Here is a 27762-nt window from a genome sequence, read left to right as displayed (position 1 = left end):
TATTTATAGCTGCTGTTTTTGCAAAATCTAGTTGGAATCCTGTTAATTCTAAAATGTTAATGATCTGTTACAGTGAAAAAAAACACTTGACTTGGCATTCTCTCGCTATTTCCCATTCTTCTAAAAAAAGTTACTTAAAAGCTGCATGCAGTCAGACTACAAATATAATAGTGGAAGAAAGAGTTGTCTTCTATCCTGCCATCAACGAATAGGAAAAATATATAGCAGAATATGAAAAGAAAGGAAGGAAGATAATTTCTACAAAAGTGCCCATCTGGGCAAAACCAGGTCCTTCAGAGAAATTTGCAATTGGATCTACTGCTCTGCAATGATGGGTTAGCTCCCTCTTTCTCAATTTGTATATCCAGTTTTCTTTGCTTTCTAGGGAAAAAATGAGTCTTTACAAGGAAATATCATAAACTAATAAGGGAACTCATCACAGAGCATGGATCCACTTTAAATACAGTTTCTGTCTCCTGCAGAATTCTGGGGCTTGTAGTTTAGGGAAGGGCCTTTAAACTGATCAGACAGAGGGGTCCTGGGCCTCATTAAACTGCAAACTACAGGAGGCAGAAACTGGATTTAAACTGGATCCATGCTCTGGTATGATGAGGCTGAAGATTATCCTCAACTCTCCATACTGTTTATTGCTCTTCCAAGTGCTGTCAAAAGAAGGAGGAGGGATCACTTGAGTCCAATAATGAGCTTAGGCCCCTTCTATAATGCCATGTAAAACCAAGATTATATTTTTTGAAGTGGATTATATGGAAGCGCAGACTCATATAATCCAGTTCAAAGCAGATACTGCGGATTATCTGCTTTGATAATCTGGATTATATGAGAGTGTAGAAGGGGCCACAGTTGGAAATGATACCGGTCTAGAGGTAGTCCATACTCTCCAAACTGGAAGAGACAGTCCCAAGCAGGGCCGTAGCCAGAAAAAAAAATTTGGAGGTTTTTTTTTTTTTTAAATTTCGGGGGGGGGGGGGTTGAACCCCTGACCCACCCGCCCCCCGGGTTCAGACCTCTCAAAATCTGCTTGAGATAGTGCCCTGAGGGACTCTTAATTTTGTGCGTCTCATAGACTTAGCATGGGGATTTGGTTAACCAGTTAAAATTCATGAGAAAACCAGGTTTTTTTTTTAACCTGAAAAATTTCGGAGGGGGGGTGTTGTACCTCTAACCCCCCCCCCCCCCCCCAGCTACAGGCCTGGTCCCAAATAGCCCTCAGCTGCTTTGAAAATGTCCCAGTTTTCTTCTCCACCCTTTTCCTCCTTTGTCCTGAATTCAAATCTCTAAAGTATTTTCATGCAGTTGTTTCTTCAGCAAGAAGAGAGGATGAGAGGATGCAGTCTTGCCTTTCTCTGCAGATTCAGGACAAAGCGAAGTGCACTGACTCCCCTAACTCATACGTTTTTCTTCATTAATAACTTCTGATATCTTTGACCAACATCCTGATGTTGCTTTGCCACATCTGTCCTGGTTTTCCTGTGAAAAATATTAGAAGGTATGGTAATGCAAAGGTACCATAAACATGATTTTTCAGGATTTTTGAGGATACTCAAAATATAAGCCCTACTTCCAAAACAAGCCCAGTTCATTAAAAAAGGTCAATTTAAATAGTGCCCATGCAGCTATACATGTAAAAAAAATGAAATCAATTGGCAATAGAATGCAGTAGGACATATAAACCCTTTGCCAAGGAAAGCAGACACCCCCCAAAAGAATCACACTCAAAAGACCCCAAGAAATCCAAAATAATAAGGGTTGTCAAGTGCTGGGTTTTTACACACAGATCAGGTAGTCCCACTGGCGTCATGCTTGTCACAGGTGTGTTATGTGCTGTCCGGTCTCTTGGTGTTCCAGCTGCTTTCTTCCATGTTCCACTGCAGCCATGTGTAGTGGTTGGCACCCCCTAATAACTGGACACAGCCAAAATGCTCTAATATAATGTAGTGACACCAGCGGGACTACTCGATCTGTGTATGAGAGTCTGACACTTGCCAATATTTATTGTTTTACGGGTTTTTGAGGTGTTTTGAGTGTAATTCTTTTAGGGGTGTCTGCTTTCCTTGGTAAAGGGTTTATCCACCATTTACTACAATACAATACCATATGTAAACAAATGAACAAGAAATATGATGACATGACTATATTTGAATAAAAGTTGACTTTTTGTTCAAGAATTAATGTAGATTGTTGTTCATGGGAAATAAGACATCCCCTGAAAATAACCCCTAACACATCTTTTGAAGCAAAAATTCATATAAGACCCTGCCTTATTTTGGGGAAAACAGACATTTTGTATATATTTCAGATTTCAATATTAATGTCAAAATACGTCGTATAATTTTACATAGGATTTGTGCTAAATTAGAACAAAAGACAAATATCACTTAAGTAAAATAAACATTAAATATTAAGTAACCAAAAAAAATAAAATAAGGTGTAAACACTAAGCTAATCTGGGAATCTGCTATTTCAACACATCCAATGAAGTGGTTTAAAACCAGTATAAAAAATTAGGACTAAGTACGTTCCAGTCTACTTGGAATACATGAAGCTCCCCCAACAGCTACACCTTTTGCCTACTTATTGCCTTTCACTTTTGAAATACGAGTCACTCACAAGTCTTCTGTATGTAAAGTGGGGAAGACATCTTCATGCTCTTTGCCTCAGGCAGCAAAACACTTAAAAAAACAAAATAACAATTTCTCAAGAATAGAATTTATTTATTTATTTCATTTCTTTCTTTCTTTTGAAACAAATTCTGGGGTAATAGAGCTGGAACATATATATATATATATATATATATATATATATATATATATATATATATATATCAAATGCTTCAGAAAATGTCAGATGTTTTAGCCAAGGACATTTAATCATTTCATTATGTCGATCTAAACTCTTCTCCCCCTTTCCTTTGATCTCCTTTCTCCTCTTTAATCTTCCACTTTGAAAGTACGAATGTAAATTGAATGGGAGTGGCATATTAGTTTAATATCTTGTATATAATATGCAGAAGCAAGAAAAGTTTGCTATGTGACAGAGACAATACAAAATAAGTTCTGTAGCCTTTGGACAAGGAATTCAGATTGGCAATGAAAGGGCAATCATAGACTACCACTGACAAGGCAGAATGACTTTAAAAGCACCATCAGAAAAGGGCAACCAAAGTGATCAAGGGCCTGGAGCAGGTTCCCTCTGAAGAAAGGTTACAATGTTTAAGGCTGCTTAGTTTAGTAGAGGAAACTGAGTAAGGGAGCATGTGACATAGGCATGTAAAATTGAATGGCAATAAGGAAGCTGACCACATTTTGTCTATCTCTTTATAATACTAGAACTGGTGTCATCTATTGAAGCTGAATGATAGGAAATTGATATCAGATAAAATAAAGTATTTTTTCACATATTTAATTGCCAAACTGTGGAATTCACTGCCACAAAATGTAGTAATGTCCACCAAGCTGGATGGAGTTCAAAGGGGATTAACCAACTGTATGGAAGATCCAATCCACCTTAGGGTGCTTCTACACTGACCATATAATGCAGTTCAAAGCTGATACAAGGCAGTGGTGGCTACAAAACACACATCATCAATGCATGCTGCAGTGCTCATCAAGGGTGATGCAATGATGGTGGCGAAGTATTACTGCTTCATTGCCACCATCATTTTAGAATAACAATCTCATCAGATGGAAGAATCGGCGACATGCTCTACTTTGCTGGCCCTTTAAGTATGGATCCTGCCGGGTCCCATTACACAAAAAATGGCACTACTACTTCCAGTGGGGCTCTGTGTTGAAAGGGAAAGTGAAGTGGAGCATGCAGCCATGGAGGCAACACAGGACGCTTCCTGGGTTGCCTCGGATCCGTGGGGGAATCCAGATGGTCCACGCTTCCCCCTGTGGGATTACCCTGCCGGTAAACAGGGCGATGCTGGGCATGGGCTGACAGGTTCCCCACACCCCTCAATTATGGTTGCCAGGTTCGCCACAATGCATAGAGATTCCTAAGACCTTCCAATAAGTTGGAAGTTGAAGCCATAACAGCTTTTTAAAAAAAACTCTAGTCACTGAAAACAAAGTTAGCTTTGAAAACAGAAAACCCAGATCATCACTACGTATCTTTAAATCCCCATTATGAGGAATATCCTTTGATTGAGTCTTTCAGGTTTAAGAAAAGTACAAAAACCATGAGATTAGAAAGATGGGCAGCTGCACTGAGGATGGAAGGGAGTACCTCCTTGTGCCTCCCAGTTAGCCACTCCGAGACGCTCCAAGTAATCTGGAAATGATAGGAAGTAAGTTCTGAGCTTGAGTTTAGTTTGTTTTGAACTGATACTTTTGGAGAATTTGGAACTGCACCAGCATCCAAACTCCTGCATTTTAGTGGTGATTAAAGGAATTTGGGGTGATTTGTCACCCAAATACATTTTGAACAGGAGACTTGGAGGTGTCCTGGTTTACCTGGAACTTCAACTTAAGGGCCTTACTTTCCCCACTTTTCAAAATACTGGTCTGGCAGCCTGACTCACCCCACAAAGTTATTGTAAGAACACACTGGGGCACATCTACCCCCCTCCCCCCAGCTCATTGATAGAAAGTGTAAAAGATAAAAGTAACTAATTTGTTGTTAATTGCCATCAAGCTGACTGACTTATGGAAACCCTGAGAGTGGGAGACCACCGCTTCATCTTGTTAGTAACACCCCTAAACAGGTCTTGCAAACTCAAAATGTAACTAGAAGTTGAGTATCTCTTATCCGGAATTCTGAAATCCAAAGCAGCCTACAATGCAAAACTGTCCACATGGATGGCTGAGTGACACTTTTGCTTTCTGATGGTTGTGATCAAATTGTGTTTAATGCCAAAATTATTTAAAATATTGTGAATAAAATTACCCTCAGGCTGTGTGTGTATAAGGTATTCATGAAACTTAAATAAAGTTCATGTTTGCACTTGGGTCCCATTTTCAAGATATCTCATTAGTATGTGCAAATTTTCCAAAACCCTAAAAAATCTAGAATACAGCACACATTTGGTTCCAAGCATTTCAGAGAAGATTATTCATCCTGTTATACATTTTTTAAAAAAACTTCATAAGGAATTTGTTCAGAAACTCTAGAGTGGAGAGATCCCTCAAACCTAAGGGACACTGAAGATGTATATTGTTTTGCTTTGTCTTCACTCCCATGACATATCTTAACCACTTCTGCAGCTGCCCTTAAACACAGTGTGGTTCACATTTATCTTCCCCAAGCCAATGTCCAGACATCTCTACTCTCTTTCACTTTCTTCACTGCTGCTCTTTATTATAGATGACATCTATCAGAGAGGCTTGCTTCTCTGTCAGTAAACATATCTTTGACTTTGCTTTGTGTACACTCTTCTCCCCTTGGCATATGGCCACTCTCAATGGAATGAAACTTCTGTTCTGACAGCTGCTCATTCAGTAGATGTAGGAAACAAAATTGGAGGAAACAATGGAATCGATCGGCATGCTCAGATGAAAGCAAACAGCAGAAAGGATTCTGGGGAAATAATTGGAAAAGGAATATTGGAACCATGTGGAGACAAGGAGCAGAAAAGGAAATTGTCAGGATCAGAGGAATATGGTGGAAGAGTGAATATATCATTACAAGATTAGAGGAAGACTCGCTGTTCTTGTTTAACAACTTGATGAGTCAGAGCCATTAAACCAATGGGTGATTGTCCTAATCCGAAGTTGTTCCACTGCATTATGCTGCTTGAGCCATAGAGCAAGATGGCAATCCCATCTCCAATTCCACCTACAAAAGCTGACAGAACTGGGAATTGGATCATATAAAATCAGTCACTGGACAGTATGGTACACCAACTCTGAAGGAAGCAGGTTGCTTTATGGGAGCAGAATAGGCTGTGTGGAATGCACAGCTGTCTCCCAACAAAAGTAAACGGCTTGAGAGCATTTCTGCTGCCTGTACCACATTACCCAACATCAGCCTCCTTAATTTATTCTAATGTTTAGAACAAGTCCTCCTTCAGCCCAGGAGTTGATAGGCATACTTCATATCCTCTAGAGAGAAGCCAATAATGAAATTTACAGAAACTCTTTAGATTGCATTAACCTAATGATTTATTTTGACCAATAATGATAGAGGTTCTCTATAGTAAGATGGCCATGAGTCCTCCTCTTTAAAGGGTTGTTCAGTCCGAATCTAATTCAAAGACAGTGAACTATGAAAAGGAAGATAATGTGTTCAAATACTATACTTACCAGCCATATAGATGAAGTATAAAATTGGGCAGAAATTAATAAAATGAAATCCAATAAAGACAACTGGAAAAGTCTACATTTAGGCCACAAAAGCCAAATGCACATGCATAGAATGCAAGATATGTGGCCCAGTAGTACTACATGTGGGATTATTGTTGATCATAAACTGAACATGAGCCAGCAGTGTGGTGCTACAGCTAAGAAAGCAAATGCTATTTTAGGGTTGCTGTATGTTTTTTGGGCTGTATGGCCATGTTCCAGAAGTATTCTCTCCTGATGTTTCGCCCACATCTATGACAGGCATCCTCAGAGGTTGTGAGGTGACCTCTGAGGATGCCTGCCATAGATGTGGGCAAAACATCAGGAGAGAATACTTCTGGAACATGGCCATACAGCCCAAAAAACATACAACAACCCTGTGATCCTGGCCATGAAAGCCTTCAACAACACAATGCTATTTTAGACTGCATTAGTAGAATCTTAGTTTCCATAATTCTGTCTTCAGTACTTAGAATATTCATTTCACCAAAGACTCCACACGGATCAGAAGCATGGGAGGAAAAAAAACCATGATAAGTGCAATGTTTGCTCCCTCTTGAAGGCTTCTAAACACCTCAAAAAGTCAAGAGAAGAGAATCCCTTAAATCCAGGTTGGCCGAGGTTGCATTGGACTGTATTCCATGGATGGGTGTGCTCTGGCAAATGTATTAGTTTCAGTGATGCCACAACAGTTTTTTTGTTTTGTTTTACTTCTCCAAAATAGACTAACTACCCCCCTGGAGGATGTGTGTCAAGCACGGTGAAAATCTCACCCCCATTTTCCACTGTGGCCAGTGATGCCCATTCTGCAAGATTTTTTCCTAATCCCCCTTTAAAGCCCTCAGTAGCCATTGCCAGATCTCATGGCAGCAAATTCCAGAAGTTAATCTTCCTTTGTGTATTCCTTTGTAACTGGGACTTTCTTCTCATTAAATATAGAATAAGACATAGTCTCCAATTGAACCTAAGGATGCATTTCAAGCAAATAGTTTTAGTTGTGCTATAACCTGAAAAAAACCCACATAGTGTGAAAAGTTTATGAACAGCCATAGATAGCTGAGGTAAAACTACTGCCTTGGGATTTCATAATACTGTGCAATGTTATTGGGACAATTGTGGCCAGAAATAATTGTTTCAATCATATTCAGCAAGGGTAAGGCTTTTGAAATTAAATAATTTAAAACATATATTAAGTTAAATAATCTAGACAGTCAACCCAATGCATTCCAATTGGAGGAATGCATATATTAACCTCAAGGGAACAAGGGCTTTTCCTACTTAACTAACGAAGGTTGCTGGAAATGCATTTAATGTACATTATTGTTGCTGTAAATTGAAAAACAAGATAAGAACTCCTAATGTTATTGCTGACCATGATAGGCTTGAGATGAGACTCTGTGTAACAGTGTAGGGATAATAGCGCTCATAATCTTTAGAAAGGATTTCATGGAAAGCACAGTCCCTGGTGTAAAAATGCCTTTCCCCAGTTCCAAATATATGGACCAACTTGTTAAATTATTTTATTGTATCAGAGTCTGTGCAATCATTGCGATAGTAACACTACAAAACTGATTACATAGAATCGGCGGCTTCTTACATTGATTAACACCAAAAACCATGCCTCATCTTTCAAAGAATATCCCAGAATACCAAGGCAGAAAATCCCACAATATCTGCTTTGAACTGGGTTATCTGAGTCCACACTCAAATAATGTGATTTTTCCGCCTTGATATTTTGGAATATAGGGCTGTATGAAAGGGCCCAAAGTCAAAACCAACCCAAGGATCTGAGGATCTTCTCTCTACAGAACTGTTGCTCATTTCTAGGAAAGATTGCAACAATATGGAAAGGAGTCACAGTACAATCCTAGTCCCTGATCTTAGAAAAGTCATTTTTGGGACTACAGCTTCAGATTCCACCAAATAATTTACCATGTACTTTATTCCTTGACTTTCTTCAAATATTGTTCCAAGTCTTTGCTATTTTCTGCTAGAAGTATTGTGTAATCTACATGTCTTATATTGCTCCTTCTTCCATTTTTCACTCCTCATTCCTTTGTTAGTGTTAATAACACATCAACACTGACCACTGTAAACATCTGAAAGTCCTGAATCACCTTATGCAGCCCTTTGAAAATTTTAATGTGAAGGTCACAATTTGCATCTTTCTGGATCTTACTAAATTCAATTCCATTTCCATAATTATGATCTGAAGCTTATACTTCATCATGTTAAAATGAAAGCTTATGTTAAAATAAAAACCAGTTAGTCTTAAAGTTGCCACAATATCCTATTCTTCACTTTTCCTTCTCTTTCTCCTTTGGATCTTTGAGGGTAGTTTAGTTGTGTAGACAGTCCTTTAATTTCTTTCAGTTCTAGTATCCCATGGTTTATGAACCAATAAAAAGGTGTCAGCTCCTGATTCCACAACTCTGCTTCCATAACCTTGAGTTGAATATGGGCCTTTCCACTAAACAAAAATGCCCAATCACTTGTGCAGGGAAACTTAATCATTTGTAAGTTATTAACTTGATGCTAGCCAGGATCAAATGGTACCAGCATTCCAACTTGACACCTTGTTTAGAATATGGGCTGTTGGCATCTTCTAGGTTGCTGCGACATACATATTTGTGTGTACAAAAATTCTAAAAGGTTATTGATACTTCCTTTGAAGAAACCATGCTGGTTCTTTTAAAACAAGATTTTCCTTAACCTTGAGTTCCTATATTAGGTGGGATAAAAATAAAGATGATGATGATGATGGTTAATTTCTGGGTGTGTGTGGAAATACCATGAATACTATCACTGAATAGCAATGCTGGTGGGAAGAAAAAATTCAGCCTTTAAAATTAAGAGACAAGCCTTTTTGCATTCTTGAAATCAATTAGAAAATCAAAATTAGTATTTCCTCTTTAAAATACAGTATGAACTTTATATATCGTCAAATCAGACTGCTGGTAAGACTGATTTGGGGGCATTTCTATGGAAATGTCTTAGTATACCCAGTCAAAACAGAATACTGTCCACAGATAGGTCAATTTAGCTTTTGCAAACAAACAAAACCTGCACCACCACCCTGCATTTTTAGCTTTCAATTGTCTAAAGAGGATGACAGAAGGTGATTTGGCTTTATTCCTCATATGTTATGATGCAACAATGTCACCTGGGCCCTCCATGTCCTCCAAACAGTTGTCCACCTTGATGAAAATAGTTAACCCACCATCCATTGGTATCTCTCCAATGTCAAATGCAACAGCACTACAGAAGGAGGTCTTGATGGGAAGGGGCAAAAACTGGAGGCGCAGGTAGGCTGTGGGACACATGATGCCCATCCCTATTCTGTATGCTTATTTTCTTTTAGAAATATTTTCCATCATATTACATAGATGGAATAGACAGCAAACATAACATTATAATGTCCTAGGTCTCCCATGAAGTTGAGTTTTTTAATGGCTATTTTGCATTCTATTGGTACTGTGGCCAGACTTAAGTATCTATACTTGTCAGAAGTTCAGGGCATTCATATTTCAGCCCTGTAAGAAAACTCTGGAGCACAGTAAGATACTACTTGAAATCATTTTAAAAAATTAATTTATCCATCAAGTCCAGAACTTGTCTACACAAACTCCTTTCCAGAAATGATCAGTTTGGTGATAGGTCTACTGCATCCCTAGTCACTTTATGGCTTTTGATATATTATATGTTGTTTTGGATTTATTTTGTGTATTCCATTTTGTTCTCCTTGTTGGGTAGTGTTTCCATATTCTGAAGGAAGCTTTCCTTTCTTTTCCTGACACAACCCGTTGATCATGCTAATGGAAGTATAGTTGCACTGGTGTTCTGGTGGCAGGTAACTGATTGGCCATTGTGTGAGCAGAAAATTAAAATAGATATGCATTTCATCTAATCTGACATGGCTCTTCTTTTGCTCTTATTTCCCTATGATGCATGCCTGGATTTCTGTACTCTTTTTCCTGATATATAGATCTGAGGTGAACTTGCATTATTAAAGTTTGAAGTACATCTCAAGTGTCCTGGAAAGGTGTGACCCTCTTCACCTGCCCTTTCAAAATCCTTTTTAAAATATCTTAATTTTTGAGAGGTCAACTTGAACTACTTATTTGGCAATGTTCCACTTACAAAAAAGTTATATTTGCAATGTGGTCACTATTTGTGATTAGATCAGCAATACTCTCATATCACACTAGATTTTGAGCACCGCACAGGATGAAGTTAAATGTCCTTAATTGATTCTATGTCCTTCTCTTCTAAGACACAGCATTTAGGGAATCTATAAATGCTAATACTTTCTGGTAACCCGAATTTGCATTTATCCAGAATCCATAGGATCTTTGAGCTCTTTCAGACTACATTGTTTTAGCACTGTGATCCCACTCTAATTGAAATGGTTCTGTCCTAAATGACATGGTTGTATCCTACAGGGTTTGTGCATTGAGGAACAATATTTAGAATTCTCAATCAGAGAGTCCCAGTGCCTCACCAAACTATGAAGCCAAGCATTCCACAAGATTTAGCCATAGAAGTTACAATAGAATCATAGTGTTGTAATTGTGTAGTGCAAATGGGCCCACTTGGTAACCCATTTAGAAGATAAAGAGGCCGGACAGTCAGTTAGGGGTTAAATAGGACCACTTGTATTGATTATTTTATTGCAAACCTTTAAATGTGAACAACAATGGTGGCAACTACTACTCAGTGTGGGATTCTGCTTTCCCAAAATCATCTTACTCCTTTTGGGCCCAAAGTGACCTGGCTGCCTCTCTGGCCCAACGAAGCAACCCCCTCTCTCAATTCCTGCAGCTTCAAATGAGGTCTTCCCCCAGGTGGACCTTAAAAGTGATCTCTTTCCCTACCCTAAGGTCCCATAACCAGAAAAGACAAATCCAGAGACCTCTCCTTTACCAAATGTGTGCCTACTGGTGCTCACCACACTTTTCCTTCCACTGCCTGACATGGACAATGAGCAAGCATCCACGTAGCCCCTTTCCTCTACCAAGCTAGCCAACATGGCCTGCATGCCTTTCTGCAGATCACTCAGGCTGAATCTACTATGTCCTATTATCCAATTTCAGAATGTGGATTATAGAGCAATGTAGACTGATATAATCCAGTTCAATGCAGTTAATTCACATTCTGAAACTGGATTATAAGGCAGTGCGGATCCAGCCTCACAAACGACCCTGCTCGGACAAGTATATACCATTGGCTCTCTAGAGCTCAAGTGCCAAAGGCTACACCAGTCTGAACTTCAAATTACCCTGGATACTTTCTCTAAACTGTATAAAACTCCCTCTTTACCCTTCTGTAGCTATCCAAATATCAAAGGTCACTTCCATCACACCATATCCATCACGGCAAAATAGCTGGCCAGAGAATTCTTGCTTCTGTTCTCAGGGCCCAAATGCTCTGGAGGTTCTCTCTTACCTGAATATTCAGGGCTTTTCCCCATAACAAATCAAGGTTATCCAATTTAATTACCAAAATCTTGAGCTGTGGGTGGGCAGGCTATGTGTCTTAAAAGACTGTGGGAGTAAACTGTGTCGGAATAAGCCCGTCTTTCCCAACCATGACACTGTGGTCCAATCACCCTGGCTCCAGTGGGCTCCAAAGTGGGACTTGCGTGCCTGCACAGATAGGCACCTTGCTTTGACCCAGCTGTCCTTTTGGGGATTAAAAGAAACTAGAGTGTTAACAGGCAGATCGGTTAACACTGATGTGTTTGCACATAGCATTGGGAAGCCGGAGAATGCCACCTGCCTACAATTTGAATGGTCTGGGCACTATAACCCATAGCAGTGGTCATTGAAGCTAACCAATCCTAAAGGAAAGAGTTCAAAATGGTGTCCCTTTAGACCCAATTTTGCCAGCTCCTTTGTTATGACTGCTCAAAATGGATACCTGGTTGGAGAGAAATGGTCTTGGTGAGCAAAGAGAAAACCTGCCAAGAAAATCACATGGACAGAAATTTATGCAAGGTTCTCACTGAGCACAGAGAGGCACTTCTGTATCTTTTCTATCCTGGAACTTAAGTTTTCTGCTGTAAGTTTTGAAGGATGTTTTAAAAGAAACATTAACATTCATTTTTGTACACAACCCGAAATATTACATCAGTTACCCATATCTGTCCCAGTTTTATTCCACAGGGCTTCAAAGTATGGCAGTAACAGGAAAAGGAAGCAAAACAGCACCGCTAGGCAAGAAAGACTACAGCAGCCGGTCCTCCCAGACTACTGCTTTCTCAGCAAGTATATTTGAAAGAAGAGAACTTGTTTTCCTGTACTGAGACTAATACCTTCATTTTTCTTTTAGCAGAAAGGAAAAACACAACAACCCTAACCTTCAGGAAGATAATTGCAACACAAATCTCAGCACAAAACCTAATCTGGTAGCACAGTCACAAGTGCAGAAAGTCTGGAAGGCTGTTGAGTGTGCATTCAATATTGCTGGATTCAGAACAGAATTCAGCATTTTAGGTGCAAAGCAAAATATAATGTCTTCATCGATCTCACATAATATTGTAAGATTGGGTTTGCCATCTTCTTTAGTCATTCATACAATGATTTCTGTGAAAGGCTCTGCAGACTAACTCAACCAGAGAAGTCAGCCATAGCAGAGCACTTGATGAACCAACCTGGACACAGCATATTATTTGAAAACACACTAGTCACTAGTGAGTGCAGATACGCTAAGGTTGCTATGCTACCATTTCTTTCAAGGAACCACAAGTCATGTACATGGCTCTCCACCTCCTCCCTATTTTTCTCCTCACCATTACATTGTGAAGGAAGCTTAGTTGGGATGTGCATCACTGCTAAGGTATCCCAGTCTGAGGGGTACATATACACTGTAGAATTAATGCAGCTTGACACCACTTGAACTTTCATGGAATCCTGGGAGTTGTAACTTGATGCAGCCCAAGCACTGTTTGATAAAGAAGACTGAAAAACTATAAAACCAGCTCCCATGATTCCACAGCATTGATCCATGGCAGTTAAAGCAGCACCCAATGCATTAATTTTACAATACAGATGGACCCTTAGTCCAACACTTCAGCCTCCATGTATTTTACCCTCCCCTCCTTGCTGGGACATCACAATTTGTTCAAATGAGAATGGATGTATCATTGTTTATTTCATACTTTGTTGTTTCCAGTTATAGTTAAACATTCTGTCCTTATTTCCAAAAGAAGACAAATAATTGAGAAAGAAGTATCACAGCTGGATCCAAGATTCTTTTAATTCCAAATGTTAATAGGTGAAATCTAGAAACCAAAGTTGATCAAAGAAAGAGAAGTTGTTGGGTCCAATATCCATAAAGAGTTTCTTTCCATCCATCCCTCCTGCCATCCAGATAGCAGTAGGGCACAATGGAAACCCACCCACCATCCCCCCCCCCCCCATGCAGTTTCACTAAACACTTCTTTGCAGTCTCCACAGCAACTGCTGGGTTATGGGACTTTCATGGGCAATCCCATTTGATCTTCCCCTGATCCAGGAAGATAATTGCCTCCAGCAAGTAAAAAAGCTGCCATCGCTTCTTTCCCTATGGAGCCTGCTAAAGGGAAAGCTTCAACGTGCCATCTTCTGGAAGTCTAATAATTTTCTACCTAAGGATAAAATTGACACAGTGGTATCACATCTAATTGATAACATTAAGTTTTCCAGTGAACAATAGACTAATCAGTTAAGATGAAACACAGGAAAAGTGAGTGCAAAAGGAAAGCAGTGGAATCAATTGCCCACAGAATATTTACAGAGTTTCTTGTAAAGACAGCAAAAAATAAGTATTGGCTATGGCTGTTATCTTGAGAGACATTTCCAGAAGAAATAACTATTCTTGAAAGCATAATCTTATTAGCTGTTGGGTAGGCCAGCATTCAATATAATTATAGTGTTCCTCTAAGTGCTGACCAAAGTCTGTATCTTTGGGTTAAATCCAAAGGTTTAATTTTTCCCCATCTGCATGATACAAGAGACCCATTTAGAGTTGGGAAACCACTGGAACTAAGAAAAGCTGGAATTGAGCAGTCAGTGGGATTTAAGTAGCCGCCTCCATGCTATTGCTTAGACTGAAGCTAGGCATTCCAGATAGCCTCCTCCTTCTAAAAAGAAGGGTTTTTTTCACTTATTTGATACATGAAATCCATTTATAGCCTTGGAAACCACTAGAGCTAAGAAAAGCGGCAATCCTGCAGAGTCAGTGGGATTTAAACAATCTAGCAATATGCTGTTGCTTAGACTGAAGCTGGAAGCTCCAGATAGATTACGGGTTTCTGTACTACTTTAGAGACACTAAACTTAGATCCAATTCTCATGGGGTTTTTAACCCTAAAATTGCGCTTTTCCACAGAAATCAATGAGACTCAATTTAGCTGTGACTAAATTGCTAGATGAATCCTGTTCATTTGAATGGTCCCATTCTAAGCAGTATATTGGATATTGCTATTCAGCACCATGCACACATTTCCCCATCAAAATACTGTAGCAAAAACACTGCTTCAGCCTTATATTACAATTCGAGTTTTTTTAAAAAAAAAATCTGAAAATTGAATCTTAGTTTAATGTTTCTAAAGTAAAACAGAAAATAGTAATCTATTTGGAATTCCTAGTTTCAACTTAAACAATAGTATGCAGCCTTGTACTTCATCCCATGCCTTCATCCCATGGTTACAGCTTTGCATGTATTCCCATTCCCTTGCCCTGTTGTTTACAGCCTGGCCATGTTTACATTAATCACCACCGATGGATGAGTGCCGTTTTAAATCTGAGTTTTAAGTTGTTGTTTACATGCTTATATGTTTTATTCAATTGGTTATATTGTGTTTATTATATATTCTGCTTTTTAGGCACCTTCGGAGAGATGGTGGCGGGATACAAGAATAAAGTTATTGTTGTTGTTGTTGTTCAGTTGAGCTACTAAAATTTCACTGAATCTGTCTAAATCAACTTTTCTTAATTCCAGCAGTTTCAATGGGTCTTTTGTATCATGTAGATTTAAAAATAGCCTTTTTTCAAAAATAAAAGTGGAACTTATAATTATGTAATATTGCCACGGCATGAAGTCTGTCTGACTGAGGATTCTGATCTATTTTGAAGCAATATTAAGCACATTCTATGAAAATAAACATAGTGATTACCTCATAAAAAGTATATGCACACTCTAAAATAATGCATGGTTCCTTATACTAGGCTGCTCAGCATTTACAGAGATCATAATGATGATGTATGAAAGGTAGCACAACCGAGACTTAAATGCAATTAAGATCATTTTTATTATATACAATATTACATCCCACTCAGAAAATGCTTCTATTTAATTATTTTGTGCAATTTGCTTCTTCTCCCCCACTTTCTCCTACTCCTCCCTTTTCTCCTCATGGCTACATTACACTCTAGAGAAGGTTATTCTGCTTCCATGGGTTTCAGTTTAATTAATTGTCTAATCTCTTAAAAACAGTTTTTGTATATACACAGTATAATCTTTATGCACAATACCTTAATTAATAGCAAAAATGCTCATGGATGAAAACAAAGCCATTTTCTAACTCTTGCAATTACATTTGACCCATGACATTGCCATTAGCATTTTATAACTAAAGCCAATTTCACATATGATTTTAGGGTCATGTGCAACGTCTTGCATTAAGTTATGTAAGATGTATCGTAATGTTCTGCAAATTCATGCAAAAAAAAAAAGTCCAAAAACTCCTGCTGGAATTAAATAAGGAAATGCACTCCATAGTGCCCTCCTTCATGGGTAAGCTCTCATGGTTTAGTGTTATATATGTATATGATGTTTCATAGAGCATTTCAAGCATGGGGAAAAGCAAAATGTCTCTTCCCTTTATTACATTTATCTTCTTCATTGTGTTTGTGTGTGTGTGTGTGTGTGTGTGTGTGTGTGTACATGATGAGTGCACGCACAGCTTCTGCAATACCTTAAAAATGTCTTCTCAACACCAGAGAGTCTTTATTCTCAAAAGTAGTTCTAAACAAACAAACAGGAAACTCATGGCCAATTCCTTAGCAGTTATATGAATAAGAAGTTGAGTTCATCAGCAAATTGATTTATTTCTGATGTGGCAAGGAAAATATGGAAACCAACTTCTGCAGATCACACCTTTTATTTAGGCCAATAATGTTCATTATCAAAACCTGGAAATGTTTTCTTTTTGAATGATCTGCCCAAGAACCTCAAAGACAGCATAATGTATGCCAGTTTCAGAAGCTATAATTATAATATAAAAAAAACTTTTCCCAGCATTTCTTGATGACAGATTTGGAATTTTTCGCAAGATGTTTGTAACCTCTATATTAGGTGAGCATTGTGTCCCTCACCCGTCTCCAATTCTTCTGCCCACAAATTAGGTAGAGCATAAATTATATGGTGGAATATTGTTGGTTGTGTGGTGTACTTTTCATCCTTTTTGTTTTGCATTGTGTTTAAAATATATTTTACATTGTTTTATCTTTTTTATAGTGCTGGGGTTTAATTGTTTTGTAACTTCTGTAATGTATGTTTTAGCCTACTTCTGTCTTAAATTTTATAGGCCATTTTGGGTCAACACTGATCTGACTCTAAGGTAAGAGACTGGTGCAAGGCTGTCCATAAAGCTTTGTTGCAAGCAAGGATTACAATCTAGGTCTGAATACACTGTGGTACTCTAACTGCTACATGATACTGCACTTTGATGTAGCAGACAATGCATATGCTCAAAGCCTGAATAGCCTTTTTATTTATGCAAGATTCATCACTTTAATCAATTGATTAATTCATTCACTAAGATTCCTGTGATTAACCAAAGGAAAGGTCTTCAATCAGGTAAAATTAAAGAATATTCATAAACCTTGCTTTTAATCTTTTGTCCTAGAGGATGTAATTTCCCCATCACTAGGAATGCTGTACTGGCTGTGAAAGAGTTTCGACTTTGTAATTTTATACAGAAAATGTGTAAAATGCTCTTCATAATTCCACTACAAAGCCCCCAAACAAAAAGGGAAGTCCAACAAATGTTGATTCCCTGTCACCTATTAATGTTCAAATGAACCCCTGTTGGCACAACTGAACAATATGGACTCTGCACTCATCAAAGCACAGAAACAACTCCCTCAAATTTAGAGCCTGACCAAAGCAACAATGCTCCAGACTAGCCTCAGATTTTGTGACGTGTGCAGATGAAACTTTAGTCCTTACTCTAGTGAGTAAGAGCAGGCAGTAGAGTCTCACACTCTATTCTTCCAGCCACTGGTTAAGTATGAAGTTGTTCCCCAGTGTGTTCCAGTTGCACCCAAGCATCTGATGAAGAAGCAGAAACCTTACACTGGGCATAGAGGTTGCTGTTTCTCTGCTGGTGCACAAAAGCAGCTGAATGTGTTTGTCCCATGCCTGATCAATGGTCAGGGAAACAGAGCCATTCCTGGAATCCTACTAGCTGCTCTTGTGCATCAGGGTTTACAACACTATGAAGAAATGTACAGGATGTCCCTTTGCACATTATCATTCATATGCACTAACATAACTGAATGCTTGTTGATGGCGTTGGTGTTGTTTGCCTTCAAGAAGCTTATGACTTATGGTGACCCTAGGGTGACTCTGTCATAGGGTTTTCTGGGGATGAGACCATGTGACTGAGCAGGGAATCCAACCCTGGTCTACAGAGTTGTAGTCCAAAGTTTAAACCACTATCCCATACTATTCTAACGTATGTCACCAATGTCACCAGGCACAGAAGACAGATGTGAGCCCAGAACAGGGAGAGTTGCTTTTGTACACTAGAGAAGAAGTGGGGTACATAGAGCTGCCATTGCCACTTCCAGCTATGGCAAAAACATGCTGGTGGAGATTTAGACTTTCCCCCACGTGTTTGCTGGATCTAGATTCCTTTACAACACTATGTCTGAATGTAATTTAGGACTCTAGATAGCTTCTTTGCACCCAGTGTGGTGTTCTCTGTGCCATCACCTCTACACTTGCAGTTTGTCTTGCTGTTTTTAAAAAGGTCAACCAAATCAAACAGAGCTTTTTGTGTGTGGAAGGCTCTTCTGTAACAGCTATACAACACCATCTATTCCAAGCTGGAAATATCTGCTTGATTTAGCTAATGCAACTAGAAGAGAGCGCCATGTCAGCTCATTATAGAACATTTTTTTTGCAGATTTCTTTAGATTTGTGAATGAAGGAGCTTGAATGACAGATTTTCACAATCCCTACTTTAGTGTCAGTGCAGAAAATAAAGTGGTTGGGCATGCTGCCACAATTCCTGCTTTGATGGATGCCTGTACACCACTTTGAATCCCACCCATGGGAGAAAAGCGAGATAAAAATGAATAAATTATTATTATTATTATTAATTAATTATTATTATTTGGCAAACACCTTTATTTATTTTGTGTCAAAAGCATTGCATAAATAAGTATAAAATTGATAAAATAGAGGGAGTACAAGTGACTAAACAATTTAAGATCAAAAATTAGCAACTGCAACTGCATTGTCTGTAGCTTTATTTATTTATTTTATTTATTTATTTTTCAAACTTATATGCCGCCACTCCCCTAGGGCTCGGAGCGGCTTACAAGAACCGGCTAAAATCAACAATTTAAAGAACATCTTAAAAACATCTTTAAAAACATCTTTAAAACATCCTTTAAACAATTCTTCCTCTGTGCATGAGGCAGGGCATTGTGGACAAGCATACAGATACTGAGTTGTTTGTTCTGCTCCACAGTCATACATGGTGGAAAATTCTTTTAGGTCGTGCCATTTTGCCAGATTATCTTTTGATTTGCCCACTCCACTTCTGAGGTGTTCAGGGACATCTGATAGAGACAGTAACTTTTCAACACGATCCAAAAATTGAGAGAAGCATTTTCCTCCTGTCACTACCTAAAAGGGCTTACCTTTTCCTGCTTCCAGTGATGCTGTCATAGTGTGTTAGCATATAGAGGATTAATGTTCATGCATCTATAAAAAAAACAGCCTATCTCAATAAGGTCATTAGTCTAGTTGTAGGTCAGGTTAGCACTAATCTACTATATATTAAAATAATGCATATTCAGTCAGTACTGCTGTGCTACAGCATTTCTATTGCCAGCTCTCAGAAGCTGTAATAGTTTGCCTCACTTTTCAAGATGCACTTTTGACCTTGGTCTCTGGAGGGAATTCTTGGAGGCTAGTCATCCATGTACTGAAAGAAATTAGTATTTCTGCTCTTGGGATGAGCTGCTGTAGCTGGTATATGTTTGGGAATTGTGGGTGGGAGGGATGCAACACATTCTGAGAGCTAATCTAGCAAAGGAAGATTGATTTGCATGGTACCATTTGAAGGACATGGAAAGGAAAGAATAATTGCAGTATGCTGTCTGAAAGAGATGAAGCATGGAGAGATGCATGATAAATTTTTCATCAGATAGCTGTTCGTACCAGCAACTAGACTTATTAATATGACAGCCACAATTCCAATCTATGTTGGTGGTGGTGATAGTGGGAGGTACTCATTTCTAAGGGTCAAACTAGATGTTATGCTTAGACCTATTTAGAAGAAATCTCTTCTCATGTGGTGAAAGTGGGATATTTTCGTATTTTTTTGTAAATTTCATTCAACTATACCTCTTGTATTTAGCATGCTGTGCTTTGTGATTGGCCAATGGAAACACGTAGGTTTAATTAGCAAGTCTGATTGTTGAGACATGTATCTCTGAGAAAATCCTGATGTGTGAGGAAAGCAGCTTCATTATATCTAATACACATTCTCTTTAATGTCTAAATTGACCCACAGGCACATTCCAATTTGGAAGTGATCCCATGTGTGGCAATGTCATGAAATGCACTGTTTATACTCATGATTAAGTCCTGCAGTATCTGTTTCACTAATATTCTTGTGTCCTTGTTTTCTATTCCTATGGGTACCAAAGCTAAAGTAACTAGTAGAGTTTCTTTCCAGATCCAACAGTGGGGGTTTTTAATTAAGCTTTTAAAAAATGTCCTTGTAAGGAAATTAAACGAAACCTCATTTTTAAGGCTTGTATTCTCATCATCCCCTCCATGTTCTTTCTTTCAACACCTATTTTCAAAATGCAATGCAGATGTCTTCTATGTATTGAGAGAACTGCTTATAGGACCCAGATCGGAGCAACAGCAAGGTCTTGTGTTAGCATATGTCCTTGAGCAGCAGGCAAAGGTCTACTGTTCTCAAAGGACCCCAGTCCTGAGACCTCATTTTGGGTATTTGAGACAATGTATTATCTTGGGCTGGCTCGAGAGCATGAAAATATTACTTTTTGGACTACACCTCTTACACTCTCCCAGCCAGTGTGGCCATTGGACTTGCTGGCTAGGAAATGGTGGGAAATGTAATCGAAAGAATAACTTTTCCAAACCCTATCTCGCCCTGGATCTCAGAACACTGTTGTCATTGTCACTACCAAATAAGTCTCACGAGACTTGTTATTCATATTGTCTATTGGCAACATTTTGTTAAGGTCATAATTCTAATGGTTGGTAGCTATGGGCAGATTTCACCTCCATGAAGATGTCTAAACTCCCTTTTACAGTATTCTATAAAGATATAGCTTTCAGTGTATTTCTGATTTATCGTACCATATATACTCGAAGATAAGCCAAGTTTTTGAGTCCTTTTTTGAGCTGAAAAAGCCTCCCATGGCTTATAATGGGGTCAAGCCGGACAGTGGGGCCTGGAGGCCATTGCTTGCAATATATGATATATTTCTATCTCCTCTTCTCTTCCCTTAACAGTGTGTTTTCTTTTCCAAAGCCTCCCTCGCTCTTAACCAAAGGAATGTTTTGAAAAGGGAAAGGAGAGGGAGAGAAGCCCTTGCAAGTTAGTAAGAAGAAAAAAAAATATTGCCATTAATCTTATAAAAGCATTTCCCCCTGAAATATTTGTTAATCTTTTGTTCAGATATATAGACATTTTCCCCACAAGCCTTTGCAATCCCTATGTACCTATATATCTGTATCTATCTATCTATCTATCTATATACATTCATTTTATATATGAATTTTCTGCTCATATGTTTGCAGGTCTTTTCGAATTCTATATATATATATATATATAGAGAGAGAGAGAGAGAGAGAGATTTCAATGTACCTGTATATCTTATCTATATGAATACATTTTATATATTAATTTTCCCCTCACATGATTGCAAATCTCTACAAATCCTATATAGATAAAATTTTCTATATAGAGAGAAATGTCTAGATAGATATATATGTATATAACTATATAAGGCTTGCAAATATTACAGAGGTAAATTCACACACAAATATATATAGACATGTCTAGATAAGTATAAATATAGATATGTAGGACTTGCAAATATTGCAGGAGGGAAATGCACATATATAGAGAGAGTATTTGCAAACTTTTCAGAGGGAAATGCATATGTGAAATTAGCATATATAATTATAGATCTATATCTAGCTCTGCATTGTTTATATATGCATTTGCCTGTTACTATGTTGGAAGCTAGCCTGAGTCCCCATGGGAGATAGGGGATACAAATCAAGTTTTGTTTTATTATTATTATTATTATTATTATTATTATTATTATTATTATTACTGATATCATATTATTTTTGTTGACCTCACTTTTCCACTTACAGAGCTAGTTTACTGTTTTTCTTTGAAATATGGTAAATGTTCAAAAACATTTAACCTACTGATACCTCAATTCATGTAATTTTATTGGTATTTATTTCTATTTTGAAATTTACCAGTAGCTGCTGCATTTCCCACCCTAGGCTTATACACAAGTCAATAAGTTTTCCCAGTATTTTTTGCTAAAATTAGGTGTCTTGGCTTATTTTCGGGTCGGCTTATACTCCAGTATGTATTTTTGCCAGTTTCATTGCCTTTCTGGGAAAATTTCAGAGCATGAAGAAATACATATACTCCTTCTTTCTTGAAACCCACAACATACAAAATTCAATGCTGACATCAGCACATGAAGATCTTTTGAATTCAGTGTCCACTGCTTCCAGTGAATTTGATTCAACATCCCTAGTGAGCAAAATGTCACATTACCTCTGCTGAGCAGGACATTTCACATAAAATATTAGCAAAAACAATTAACTTTAAGCTATTAATCTCACAGATGCTCCTAGCAGCTGCATAAGGATTTAAGCCAATTCCCCATAAATGTCTTTGGCTTTATAGATTATATTACGGTATATAAAATTGAGAGATACTAAATTAGCTGAATTATTATTTCCATATCAATTTTAGTCAAGCAAATAGGAGCTGGCAATTAATAAGGAGAAAGATTAATGTTATATCAATATATATACAGGTATGAATTTACATATTTTACTGTGCATTTCATTAGCATTAATTTTAATTTTACAAAAAATATTTGAGAGTAGTATATTATTTATAATTGAACACATAAATATTAGAAGATAAGCAAAACTCAAGTATCCTCCAAATCCCTGGTTCTACATATGAGTCATAGTAGGGTATTTCCATATGCTATAGGATGGCTGCTATAATTCATCCTATAGAATTCATGGAATGCAATGCAGAAAAGTCAAATCTAGAAAGACCTCTGGTTCCAGATAATTTTCCTCCAGAAAAAGTCTAAGTAGCTATTGGCCAATTCAGCTGATTAAGAACTTCAGGAGCGTGACTCCCTTGCCAATGCAAAGATGTGGAAAGTTTCTAGGATAAGGAACTGATACATCTCAAATAAGCAGTGAAACGCCTGACATCTCAAGGTCTGGCAACCATAAATCCCCCTTTCTTCATTGAAATTCCAGTATGTTCTGTTAGTTATGGGAGTTCTGTGTGCCAAGTGTGGTCCAGATCTGTCATTGCTGGGGTTCAGAGTGCTCTCTTGATGCAGGGTGAACTACAACTCCCACCTTGGTAGATCACCCCCTCAAACGCCTCCAGTATTTTAAGTTGGTCATGGGGGATCTGTGTGCCAAGTGTGGTCCAGATACATCATTAGTGGGGCTCTGAGTGCTTTCTGGATGCAGAGTGAATTGCAACTACCATCTTGGTATTTTTGTCGATCATGGGAGTTCTGTGTGCCAATTGTGGTCCAGATCTATCATCGGTGGGGTTCAACTACAACTTCCCTCAAACCTCTCCAGTATGTTCTGTTACTCATGAGGGTGCTGTGTGCCAGGTTTGGTTCAGATCCATTATTAGTTGGGTTCACAGTGCTCTTTGATTGTGTGTGAACTACAATTTCCAAATTCGTGGATCAACCCAGCTCTTTAACTCCCAGAATATAGGGTCCATTTGCCCCTAACCCCTCCAGTATGTTCTGTTGGTCATGAGGGGCCCGTGTGCCATTTTTGGTCCAGATCAGTTGTTCACAAGCAGGGCCGGCCCAAGGTAATTTTCAAGTGTAAGCGAACAGAATTTTGGCGCCCCCCCAAAACAATCGGATATCGAATTGTTGGCAGTTGTGAGGCTACCCTGAGTCCTCTTCAGGGTGAGAAGGGCGGGACACAAGTATGGGAAATAAATAAATAAATAAATAAAATCAGGACAGTAAAAAAGAACACTCAAAAACAGGGGAATTCCAGACATGAAACAATCAGGGCCAGCTAACACCACCCAACAAAGATTCCCTCAGGCAGGAAGCAGCCAGGTTTTGAATATGTGAGGGACATTCAATGCTAATCAAGGTGGCCAACTGCAACATTCACACTTGCCTCAAAGAGTTCTTTATCCCACCCTGGACATCATTCCACAGATATATAAACCCCACTTGCCTAATTTCCAACAGACCTCACAACCTCTGAGGATGCCTGCCATAGATGTGGGTGAAATGTCAGGAGAGAATGCTTCTGGAGCATGGCCAGACAGCCCAGAAAACGCACAGCAACTCAATAATGATAATGATAATGATAATTTTATTTCTTACCCGCTCAAGACGGTTGACAACATTGCTAGAACACATAATAATTTAAAAACACTCCGTAAAATATACATATGGAAACATATTTCCATAAAATACACAAAACAAAAAGGAGCCCCGGTAGCGAAGTGTGTTAAAGCACTGAGCTGCTGAACTTGCAGACCGAAAGGTCCCAGGTTCAAATCCCGGGAGCGAAATGAGCGCCCGCTGTTAGCTCCAGCTTTTGCCAACCTAGTAGTTCGAAAACATGCCAATGTGAGTAGATCAATAGGTACCACTTCCGGCGGGAAGGTAACGGTGCTCCATGCAGTCATGCTGGCCACATGACCTTGGAGGTGTCTACGGACAACACTGGCTCTTTGGCTTAGAAATGGAGATGAGCACCAACCCCCAGAGTCAGACATGACTGGACTTAACGTCAGGGGAAACCTTTACCTTTACCTTACACAAAGCAAAAATTAGACATAGAGTGGAAGTTTAAACAATATCATGAAAAGGGCGAGAAATCTGCCCCTCTCCATATGGTATGAATCAGGGGTCCCCAAACTAAGGCCCGGGGGCCGGATGCGGCCCATCGAAGCCATTTATCCAGCCCCACGGCACAAGGGCAGAAGGGGGTTGGGCTAAGTAACCCAAGGGGTCTCTTCTTCTCTTACAACCATTATTATTATTATTATTATTATTATTATTATTATTATTATTATTAATAATAATATTGAGGCTGGGTGGCCATCTATCAGGGATGCTTTGCTTGTGCTTTTGGTGCACAGAGGCAGAAGGTAGTTGGACTAAATGGCCCAAGGGGTCTCTTCCAATCCTATTATTATTATTATTATTATTATTATTATTATTATTGAGGCTGGGTGGCCATCTATCAGGGATGCTTTGCTTGTGCTTTTGGTGCACACAGGCAGAAGGGGGTTGAACTAAATGGCCCAAGGGGTCTCTTCCAATCCTATTATTATTATTATTATTATTATTATTATTATTATTATTATTATTATTATTATTGAGGCTGGGTGGCCATCTATCAGGGATGCTTTGCTTGTGCTTTTGGTGCACACAGGCAGAAGGGGGTTGGACTAAATGGCCCAAGGGGTCTCTTCCAAACCTCTTTCTTCTTCTTCTTCTTCTTCTTCTTCTTCTTCTTCTTCTTCTTCTTCTTCTTCTTCTTCTTCTTCACATTGACGCTGGGTGATCATCTGTCAGGGGTGCTTTGCTTGTGCTTTCGATGCACAAAGCAGAAGGGGATTGGTGACTCTGGGGGTTGGTGCTCATCTCAATTTCTAAGCCAATGGCCCAAAGGGTGTCTTCCAACCCTCTTTTTTATTGTTATTATTATTTATTTATATATTTATTTATTATTGCTCAGTGGCCAACTATAGTCTGGCCCTCCAACGGTCCGAAGGATCGTGAACTGGCCCCCTGTTTAAAAAGTTTGGGGACCCCTGGTATGAATAAAGAAATCCACTGGACTTAACTGGCACTTGTATCTTTATTTCTCCATTGGAAGAAGTGAGGCACCGTGGAATTAACATAGTTTGGCTCCACTTTCACTGCCACGGCTCAATGCTATGGAATCCTGGGAGTTATAGTTCGATGAGGCATCTAAACTATTTGGCAGAGAAGGTTTAAAGACCTTATAAAACTACAATTCCCAGGGTTTCATAGCATTGAGCCATGGCAATGAAATTGGAGTCAAACTGCATTAATTCCAAAGTGCAGCTGCCCTTTGGTGAGATATATGCATCCCTCTGAAGTACACAACTACAATATACACTACAATATACTCTTAGGCCCTTTCTGTATTGCCATATAAAATGCAGGTTATCTGCTTTGAACTGGATTATATGGCAGTGTAGACTCAGATAACCCAGTTCAAGGCAGATAATGTGGATTATCTGCATTGATAATCTGAATTATATGGTTATGTAGAAGAACCCATACCCTGCCATATAAGATCCAGACTATCTGCTTTGAACTGGATTATATGGCTGTGTAGATGCATATAATCCGGTTCAGTGCATATGACCTGGATTATCTGCCTTCATAATCTCAATTATATGGTTATGTAGAAGAACCCATACCCTGCCATATAAAATCCAGACTATCTGCTCTGAACTGGATTATATGGCTGTGTGGATGCATGTAATCCGGTTCAGTGCATATGACCTGGATTATCTGCCTTCATAATCTCAATTATATGGTTATGTAGAAGAACCCATACCCTGCCATATAAAATCCAGACTATCTGCTCTGAACTGGATTATATGGCTGTGTGGATGCATATAATCTGGTTCAAAGCAGAAAATGTGGATTATCTGCCTTGATAATCTGTCTTCTATGGCTGTGAAGAAGGGGCCTTAGGAAACTATAAATCCTAGGAGTAGGCCCACATGTTCCAGCTTCTGGAACATGGCCAGGCAGCTGAAAAACCTGCAGCAACCCAGCCTCAGGCCCCTCCATTTCCCCCTCAGTTGCCAAGTTGGCCCAGGCCTGCCCTGGAGACATGCCTGGCGAAATGCTGGGAAAAGGGACGGGTTCCTACCTTCTTCATGGCTGAGAGGGTCCCCAAGGAGGTGCATGGCAGGGGCACAGGCCTGCTCGACCTGCCAGAGCTCCTTCCAGCCTCGGAGGGCTGCCGGGCGTTGCGAGAGGAATCCAGGAAGGGTGCAGGTGGAGCAGCAGGCCCAGAGGCCTGGCCTCAGGTCTTGTTCAGGGGCAAGAGGGCTGCAAGGGCGAGAGGGCCGAGTGCGAGAGAGGCGTGAGTGGGCCGAGTGCGAGAGGGGCGTGAGTGGGCCGAGTGCGAGAGAGGCGTGAGTGGGCCGAGTGAGAGAGATGCGTGAGTGGGCCGAGTGCGAGAGGGGCGTGAGTGGGCCGAGTGCGAGAGAGGCGTGAGTGGGCCGAGTGCGAGAGGGGCATGAGTGGGCCGAGTGCGAGAGGGGTGTGAGTGGGCCGAGTGCGAGAGAGGCGCGAGTGGGCCGAGTGAGAGAGAGGTGCGAGTGGGCCGAGTGCGAGAGAGGCGTGAGTGGACCGAGTGCGAGAGGGGCGTGAGTGGGCCGAGTGCGAGAGAGGCGTGAGTGGGCCGAGTGCAAGAGGGGCGTGAGTGGGCTGAGTGCAAGAGGGGTGTGAGTGGGCCGAGTGCGAGAGAGGCGCGAGTGGGCCGAGTGAGAGAGAGGTGCGAGTGGGCCGAGTGCGAGAGAGGCGTGAGTGGGCCGAGTGCGAGAGGGGCGTGAGTGGGCCAAGTGAGAGAGATGCGTGAGTGGGCCGAGTGCGAGAGGGGCGCGAGTGGGCCGAGTGAGAGAGATGCGTGAGTGGGCCGAGTGCGAGAGAGGCGTGAGTGGGCCGAGTGAGAGAGAGGTGCGAGTGGGCCAAGTGCGAGAGAGGCGTGAGTGGGCCGAGTGCGAGAGGGGCGTGAGTGGGCCGAGTGCGAGAGAGGCGTGAGTGGGCCGAGTGCGAGAGGGGCATGAGTGGGCCGAGTGCAAGAGGGGTGTGAGTGGGCCGAGTGCGAGAGAGGCGCGAGTGGGCCGAGTGAGAGAGAGGTGCGA

This window comes from Anolis carolinensis, chromosome 2 (genome assembly GCF_035594765.1).
Source record: "Anolis carolinensis isolate JA03-04 chromosome 2, rAnoCar3.1.pri, whole genome shotgun sequence".
NCBI lineage: Eukaryota > Metazoa > Chordata > Lepidosauria > Squamata > Dactyloidae > Anolis > Anolis carolinensis.
The sequence above is the reverse complement of the archived record's forward strand: the minus strand, read 5'-3'. Positions refer to the sequence as shown.